The following is a 9,396-nucleotide window of genomic DNA, read 5'->3' as shown; positions in this document are numbered from 1 at the left end:
AAACAATGACATTAGATGTCAAATTATTGCATTTTGAATTTTGAGAAAAAAAAAAAGGTTAAGTGGGCCTGGCTTGGGCCGTGCTTGAAGCGGGCTTGGGCCATGGGTAGGCCCGGTCCATTGGACCTATTTTTTGATCTCGGCCCCACCTAAGTTTTCGTACCGTGCCGAGCACAGTCCATCAATATTCGTGCTCATGCTGTGTCATACCTCATTTAAACGGGCTGGGCTCGTGCCGTGCTGGGCCTGCCCATTTCGTTTGACACCTCTAGCTGAGGGTAGAGATTGACAAGGTTGTTGGGTTGTTCCCAATTCTATAATCGATGTGCAACTCCTCCCCTCCCTGCCTATGCCCTTCTTTTCTTTTTTCTAATGTTTAATTCAACATTTGATTAATTTTATAAAGCATAATAGGTTTTCTATAATATATATAAAAGGTTTATTTAATGACATAAAAAAAAAAAGAAATAATATAAAATATAAAGAAAAAGAAAATGTAGTACATGCTGAAAAATTAAGTATAAAGAAAAAGAAATAATATAAAAAATGAAATAAAAATAAATTAATATACAATAAGGATAGAATAGAAAAGAGAAAAAAAAGAATAAAATTAATTAAAAATATTAAAAAATAAAAAAGAATGTAAGCCAAGAAGAGGGGAGTGGGAAAAGAAAAGTGAAAAAAATGAGCTCCTAAATTTATATAAGTCAACCTCATAAATGCATAAGCATCCTCCCTAGATATAAACCATCCTTTATAAAAGGAAATCCAATTAAAGATGGTATCCAACTACAAATTTGTCTTATATCAATATAGGTCTGTTTAATACATACAAGCTTAGCAAGGCAACACTCTCCCATCTATTGGGCTGTAGGGGAAGCAATTTTAGCCTCTATTTCTATTTTGTATCCATTTTTTTCTGTTTATGTTTTTATTTATTTTTTAGCTTGGTTAAAAACATCATTTTTCTCACTTGTTTTTTTTCCCTTCTATAAAATTTAGAGCTAAAATAAAAACTTTGCTTTCATTTTATGGTACAGTGTTTATGCTAAAATAAAAACTTTGCTTCATCAAGAAAATCAAATAATATGCCAAAAAAGGAATAAATTATCCTTAATTGGCCATTTCCCTAAGTTATCTTCCTTAAATTACGGATTTTACCTTCATTACAAACTAAATTAAATTAAATCATAAATCAATCCTATAAATCAAGGCTTACTCGTCCAAGTCTTGGGTCCCACATAACGTACATGTGGCACATAATTCACCGAAAAAAAGGTGGACACATGTGTGCATATGAGAGCTTCATTAAATAAATCAAATTATATGCCCAAACAGGAATAAATTATCCTTCATAAGTCGTTTTCCTAACTTGCCAGTTAATTTCCTTAAATTAAGGATTTTAACTTAATTATGAGCTAAATTAAATTACATCATAAATCAATCCCATATCAAGGTTTACTCGTCCAAGTCTTGGGTCCCACACAAAGTACACATGACTCACCGAGGCAAAGATGGACACTAAAAATTGTACCATTGAAATATTCTCAAAGAGGCAAGGTTCCTTCTTCCGCTTGCGGTTGAGGAGGTAGGCTACTTCGTAGCCGATGACCACTACGCTTCGTTTGATGTAGAGTACTCACCTAATCATCTAGGGCTTTTGCCCGATTTTTGTACTTGCTACCCTTCTTCCTCATTCATAAAACACTATCGCCCTTGTGTTTCAAAAAAAGAGATCTTTAAAAAGAGATCAGTTTGGAATATATTTGAAGAAAAAAAAATTAATTGATGTTTTATTACATTGAACTATTGAACAACTATTGCGGATTCTCTAAATGGCATAATGCATTAGTTAATGTATTTTTTTATTGACATGTGGGTCTCATTGTTAGCCTATTGCAATTCAATAGAGGGTCACATAGCACCCTCTCTTGCAATTGCATTTATTGCAGTGAACTAAATCACACCATTGCATGTGAGATTTTATTGTTTTAGTTCAATTTCATGCAATAAAATTGCATTGATCATAACCATTGCAGATTCTCTAATTAATCTAGTATAAGTAAAAATGAGCATATAAATTAAAAGTGTTGCATAATTCATTGGGGAGCACATTTTATTAGAAAATGCAATCCTGGTACACCAAGCGAAGAAGCCTGCAATCGAGGTTGCATAATTCGTTGGGGAGCACTTGATTCTTGCATCTTTAAGAAAACCGGTGGTGTCTGCTTGCCTTATTCTTCAACTACTTTTCTCGTGAACGGCAGATTGATTATGTTAGTCTTGTGGCACTACTTTTGTGTGCTGAACGACAGTTGCAGGTGTCTCAACTTCCTACTAATACAGGTGCTACTATCTTGACCATCTCTGATGGCAGCCGTAGTTCGAATAGCGGCAGTTGCAGCCGTAATTTTTTAGGGTTTCTTCAGGTGGTGGCGACAATCACCTTACTAGGTAGCTGCATTTGGTGGGTTTACCCGTGGTGGAAGTGGTGGTGGGTCGTCCTCATGGCGACTTTTCTTCTTCTCAATTTGGTGGAGTCAGTGTTTTTGGAGTTTTTCTTGCTATTGATGTGCGTATGAAATTGGAGTGTTTTCAATGTTGTGGGTTTGGGCATAACGCCGCTGACTACCTCACTCGTGTTCATGTTCCCTTTTTTGACAATCATGGGCATCCAGCCCCACTCACTGCCTACCCACACTATTATGCCTCACAGACAAGCTAACTCATCTACCATGCATCCTTGGCTCGTGGATTCAAGTGTCAATGCCCATGTTACCCATGATTTGGGGCAACTTACCAATCCTCGTGATTATCATGGAGGAGATCGTGTTAACGGCGTTCTTGGAGGAACATGTTTGAAAATAGCCAAAGTGGGGACTTCTTTCGTTTGTACCCTTAATTCTACCCATGCATTACCTAACACACTCTTTTATTCTCATGCTTCTTTTAATGTTTTGTCTATTAATCAGTTTTGTGTTGATCATAATTGTTATTTCACTCTTTATTCCATATGCTTTTGTGTGCAGGATTTGGACACTGGGACGATCCTTTTCTAGGGACCGAGTAAAAATGGTCTCTACCTGTTCCCGATTGGTTCATCTTAACAAAAACATGGTGTTCTAGTAGTCTTGCTTGGTGTTTGCGTCAATGGTGCTCTTTGGCACTCCCACCTTGGTCATTCGTCGTCTTTTATTTTTCAGCATTTAGTGTCCTAGAATAAATTAACACTCACCGGCAAAGTTAGTGCTTCCTTGTGTCATTCGTGTCCTTTAGGAAATGGTCATAAATTGTCATTTGAATTGTCTCTTTCAGAATCTTCTGATCCTTTAGAACTTGTTCACTCTGATATTTGGATGTCTCCTATTTTATCTCATACATGATATTAGTATAGCCTCATGTTCCTCTTGTACCGCCCCTCTTCCAACCTAAACCATAAAAATAAAAATAAAAAAATTCCGAAAGGTTACCAATTCTTCATGGTATCATAGCGATTTAGCTCACGTGTGAAAACCCAACGGTTATACGTATTCCACGTCACCTAATATGTCACTACTACAAAAAGTGAAAAAGACGACCAGAAAATAACGACGGTCTAAGTGAAAACCGTCGTGGTTTTTAAAAAGACGACGGTTCTTAAAACACCGTCGTGTAATACAATCTTAGACAATTAAAAAATGGAGATTCAAATGGCTGTTCAAAAACAACGACGTACATAATTAAACAACCGACGTCTATTTGAAACAGATTTTCGCAGTGTAAAATCAATGCCAACAAAGAACGGCAGAAGTTATGAATCGACCGACATAGAAAGTAAAGACGACGATTTCAATAAAAACTGCCGTTTTTACTCATAAAATAACACGATGAGGTTTTCGTATAAGACGCCGTATAATTACAAACAAATTCACGGCTTTAAAATACAAAATATCGCCGTATTAAATTAATGTACAACGACGGAAAATATAAATATATCGACGTCATTTGCGTATAGTTCTACGACGTTATCTTTAAATCGTACAATAAAATTTAACGTCGTATTTATTCATTTTATACGTCGTACCTTTAATTTTAACCGTCGTCTTAATAAGAATTTTTGTTAACAATTTTTTTCTTTGATTTTCTTATCCTACGTCGGTAGATCTACTTAATGACAAGAATTGAAATAACCACGACGGTTTATATAGAAAACCGCCGACATAATCAGATTTGTCCGAGATCCCAAGGGTTACGAAATCTTACCAGATGAAACTCTGTTCCACATCATAATCTTAACAGATGACACAGATTTGCAATCAGAGAGACAATTTTTTGGAAGTTCATGATGTGTGTGCGTTTGTGTATCTACAAATATTATACCTAACGTCGTTACAAATTTGCAATCAGAGAGACAATTTTCAACGACGGTTATATTATACCTAACGACGTTTAAAAAACGAATCAACGTCGCTAAACAAATATATTACATCGTCTTAGTCTTACTTAAGACGACGAAAAACGACGACAGTAATAAAAAAACAGTCGTTGTTTTTATATTCTTATTTTATTTAAATCTGTCCTCCAAAAAAGAAACTTTACATATTCTAGAACATTAATTTCCTACATTTTAAATTTCCTCCGGAAAAAAAAAACTCTATTTATAACGCACTGTAATTGAAAAATAAACTGAAAGGTCACGGGAAAAAAAATTCTACCATGACGCGACAAATTTATAGAATAAATTTTTAAAACCAACGGCGGTCCTTACAAAAAAACCGCCGTTTAAATTGTAAAATCAACGTCGGTATGATCGACGTATATTATAGAAATCCACGTCGGTACATTAATAAAAACGACGTGTTAAATAATCTACCATGACGCGAGTTATTACTTATGTACTTTAATTTTTGAGTTTACTACGACGGTACCTACAACACTAGTGTCGTATTTATTTACCACGTCCGAAGTTAAATGTACCGTCGTATTTTGTAATTTATACGTCGTAGTTATATGTAACCGCCGTATTATTTTTTTGAAATGGTTTTATATGTAATCAACTTTTCGTCTACCTGACATACACATGCGCTATTTCCAAACCCGATTAAAAAGTTCAATCTCCCAGAGAAAACTTTTAGACTTTTTTCCTTGTCAGAGCACTGTCAGAGTATCTCATCGTCTTCCTCTCGTCTTCTTCGTCGTCTCTGAACTTAAACATAATCTTCCTCTTGCTTTCATTGCACGCAAAAGGTAAGCTTTCATTTTCACTATTTTGGTTGTTGTTTTGCATGCTCATACGTTTTTTGTTTGAAAAATCTTTTTACCTTTTTTCTGGCCAAAATCATTTTACTTCTTTCCAAGTTCGATAAAATATACAGACAAAGAGGGAAAGTTTCCAACTTTGAAGACAACTACCTCAACTAAATAAGACGACGGTAGCTTCTTATGTACGTGGTTAAATATGTAGACCACGACGGTTCGTCAGTCGTTCTAGCGTCGTCTGAAAATTGACAAAGTTGTTTTTAAAATTATAGTCTTTTTTTTATTTGCTTGTTTAATTGCAGGTTTGATTTCTCTGAACAATGGTTTTTGTTTTTTCCTAATTTGATAAAATATAAAGAAAAAGAAAGTAGGGTTGGTATCTAATATAGACGACAGTATCTTATTATTTTACGTCGTGTGAATGTTAATACAACGACGTCATATTAAAATACCGTCGTCTATATAAGATTCCAAACCTTTCTTTCTTGGCCTTGTATTTTATCAAATTAGAAAACAAAAACCATGGTTCAGAAAAATCAAATCTGCAATCAAACATTCACAGAGAAAGAAAGAAGGGTTTTGGATCCTTATATAGACGACGGTATATTACGACTGACGTCGTGTGAACATCAATACCACGACGTTATATTAATATTTCGTCGTTTATAGTTAATTATCACGTCGTTTATAGTTAATTATTTCGTCGTTGTTTAATTACCTTGGTTTTAAACATTTATTACGTCTGAGATTATTTCATTGCGTCGTTTAAAATCATATCATACGTTGTATTTTATTAATAACTGTCGTTTGTGTTCTTAATCTTTTCCTGAAATATTTTCACTTGCAGTTTTGTCTGTAAAAATGGTTTCTCACCAAGACCAAAGTAAGGATTCTGGCTCCAAGAAAAATGGAGGTAAGGACCTTGGAATGGTACCTCCTCAAGTGAAGCCTTCGAAAAAGATGAAGTTTGCTTCATCATCTGCTAAGACAGAACGAACCAGCACGACAACAATCTCTGATGATTCAAAGTCTGGTCGAGGTATGAGCACAATGCCTCGTGTTGTGAAGAGAAAACTTCAGAAACTGAGGCCAATTGTTGAGTACAATAAAAGGGGGAAAGGAATTGGCCAAGCACATAGTGAGATGCAGTCCTACATTGGTGTGTTGGCACGCTCCAGAGTTCCACTTGTGGACATGAAATGGGCTCAAATCCCCAAGGATATAAAGGAGCAGATTTGGGAAGCAGTTGACATTGCTTTTGTGGTAGGTCAAGGGGGCAAGAGCTCTGTGTTAGCTTCTGCTGCCAAGAAATGGAAGGATTTCAAGTCTACACTAACGAGGCAATATATCCTTCCATACACCAATGACAGGGAGAGATTAAGCCAACCCCCTAAAACATATAAATTCATAGAGAAAGCACAATGGGATGCCTTTGTAGCTTCAAGGTTATCCAAAGATTTTGAGTCTGTGCATTCTCAACATGCACAGATTAGGGAGAAACTTGAGTACAATCATCGATTGTCTCGAAAAGGATATGCTGGTTTGGAGGATCAATTGGAGGAAACCATGCCTGGGGTAGAAATTGATCGATCTACCTTATGGAAGAGGACTAGACAGGACAAACATGGTAACATCCCGGATCCAAAGGTGGCAGAGAAAGCAAAATTAATTGTAAGCCTACTCACTCTGTTTTAAATTTTTATTAAACTGTGAATAATTCTTATTACGTCTTATGTTATATTTTGCGTCGTGTGAATGATATTACCACGTCGTTAAAGGTCTAAATTAGGAATCACTACTCTGTTTTCTGTAATTATAGCATAAGATGTCGGTGGTTCATTTTCGCGTCTTTTGTATTGAATTACTACGTCGAAATGTTTTAAACAAGGTCGTTAAAGGTGTGAATATTGAATCATCCCTCTGTTATCTGTAAATAAAGCATAAGACATCGGTGGTTTATTCATTTCGTCGTTTTAAAAACTAACCACGTCGGTTTAAAAACTACCGTCGTGATAAATTATAATAACGTCGATTTATATGTTATTGCGTCGTGTGAAATTATATAATACGTCGTTTGTATATAAATAACCGTCGTGTGTTTTTGTTCTTACTTTTTTATATATCTTTGTTTTAGGATGAATTGCAAAAACAAGTCTCGGAAGGCAAAGTCACTGTTTCTGGCAGCAATGATGTGCTGACCATGGCTTTGGGCCCCGAGCATCCAGGCAGAGTGAGAGGAGTAGGTGCTGGGATCTCACCAAGGCAATATTTCAATTTACCTAAACCACAGAGAGTGAGCTTTGACGACCGTTTGAAGGACAGTTTAAGAGTTCTCCTTCAAGAAGAGACTAAAAAGATGGAAGCTAAGGCAAGGGAAGAGGCTTTAAGGATGGAGGCTAGAACGAAACAATTGGTAGAGGCTGAGAGGGAGCATTTCCTGAGTCAGCTTTCCCAATTAATTCCCAATTTTGATCCAAGCATGCTTAAACCCAGAATTAGCCAAAGTCCCAAAAATCCAATGTCTGACAAAGCAAGCTGCTCTGGAGGTGATGTGAGATCCCAGCATTTTGAGGATGATACTGCCAAAAATGGGAAACATCAGGAAGAAAAGGTAACATATCTGAACTTTGAATTCTCTGTTTTTTTAAAAACCATTAGACGTCGTTATTATTAATAAAACCGTCGTTTGAAATACATACCACGACGATTTTAAACATAAACCGTCGTTTGTATTTCAATACCACGTCGTATTTAGTTTACTTGTTTTACACGCCATTAAACGTCGTTATTTTAAAACTTTGTGGTTTTTAGACGACGGAGTTAGTCATTCCCGACGTAATAGATGAAGGGAAGACAGAAGAAAAACATGATGAAAAGGAGAAAGAAGATGACGACCAGGTATGTTCACATAACTTTGCCTTTTTTATTTGTTTTTCAAAATTCCAGACGTCGATATTTTTCTTTAAACCGTCGTTTGTTTACAACTTAGACGGCGGAATTTTTTTTAAGACGTAATAAATTATTCACCACGACGGTTTCTTCAGACGACGTTTAAATTCTTTTCAGACGACGTTTTATTCCTTAAACCGTCATTTTTATTGAATTACCACGTCATTTTTTTTATTTCTTTAACCAGGTTATTAAAGTTGTTGATTATTCAAATATGGAGGCGCCATCTTCTTTAAACTCCCTTTGTCGTTATGTGGAAACGACACTCGTGCCTCAGGATAAGACCCTGCACTTTACAATTGATAAGGAGGTGTTTGGTCTAGAGCGCAATACCTTCCTCCTGCCTAAAGATATTACACAATTTGCAGGCATGGAAGAAATAGGAGCCACTGTCATTGCTGTATATATGAGGTTTGTCATTCTAAAATAATACGTCGTTGGTGTATTTATTGCGTCGTCTTAACCAACTAACCACATCGTTAGTATATCATAACGTCGTTGTCTATTTCAGTACGTCGTGTGAAATTTTATAATACGTCGTTTTGTTATACATAACCGTCGTGTTTTTTTGTATATATGAGGTTTGTCATTCTAAAATAATACGTCGTTGGTTTATTTATTGCGTCGTCTTAACTAACTAACCACGTCGTTAGTATTTACCGTCGTGATAAATATATTATAACGTTGTTGTCTATTTCAGTACGTCGTGTGAAATTTTATAATACGTCGTTTTGTTATACATAACCGTCGTGTGTTTTTTTGTGCTGACTTGTTTATATTATTTTATATATTTAGGCACTTGCACGATGTTTTGAAACGAGCAAATATGTGCAATATGGTTGGCTTTATCGACCCTACTACAGTTAGTGCCAGCTCTGGCACAATAGCTGACAGATCACGCCTACTAGCAGCTCGACTTCAGAAGACTGACGGTGAACAGATTTTCCTGATGCCTTACAATCCAGGGTTAGTCTCCTTAACAGGATTTTATTTTTATGATTTTCAATAAATTATAGCGTATAAACTAACCACGTCGGTGTTTTATTTTATTGAGTCATTTGAAACTACTAACCACGTCGGTAGTTATTTATCGTCGTGATAAATGTAAAATGTCATCGATTGCTACTTTATTTCGTCGTGTGAAATATTATAATACGTCGTTATTGTAAATAACCGTCGTTTTTATATTAATTTTGTGCAGCCGTCATT

Source organism: Prunus persica, chromosome G8 (assembly GCF_000346465.2).
Source record: "Prunus persica cultivar Lovell chromosome G8, Prunus_persica_NCBIv2, whole genome shotgun sequence".
NCBI lineage: Eukaryota > Viridiplantae > Streptophyta > Magnoliopsida > Rosales > Rosaceae > Prunus > Prunus persica.
This window is presented reverse-complemented; position numbering follows the sequence as displayed.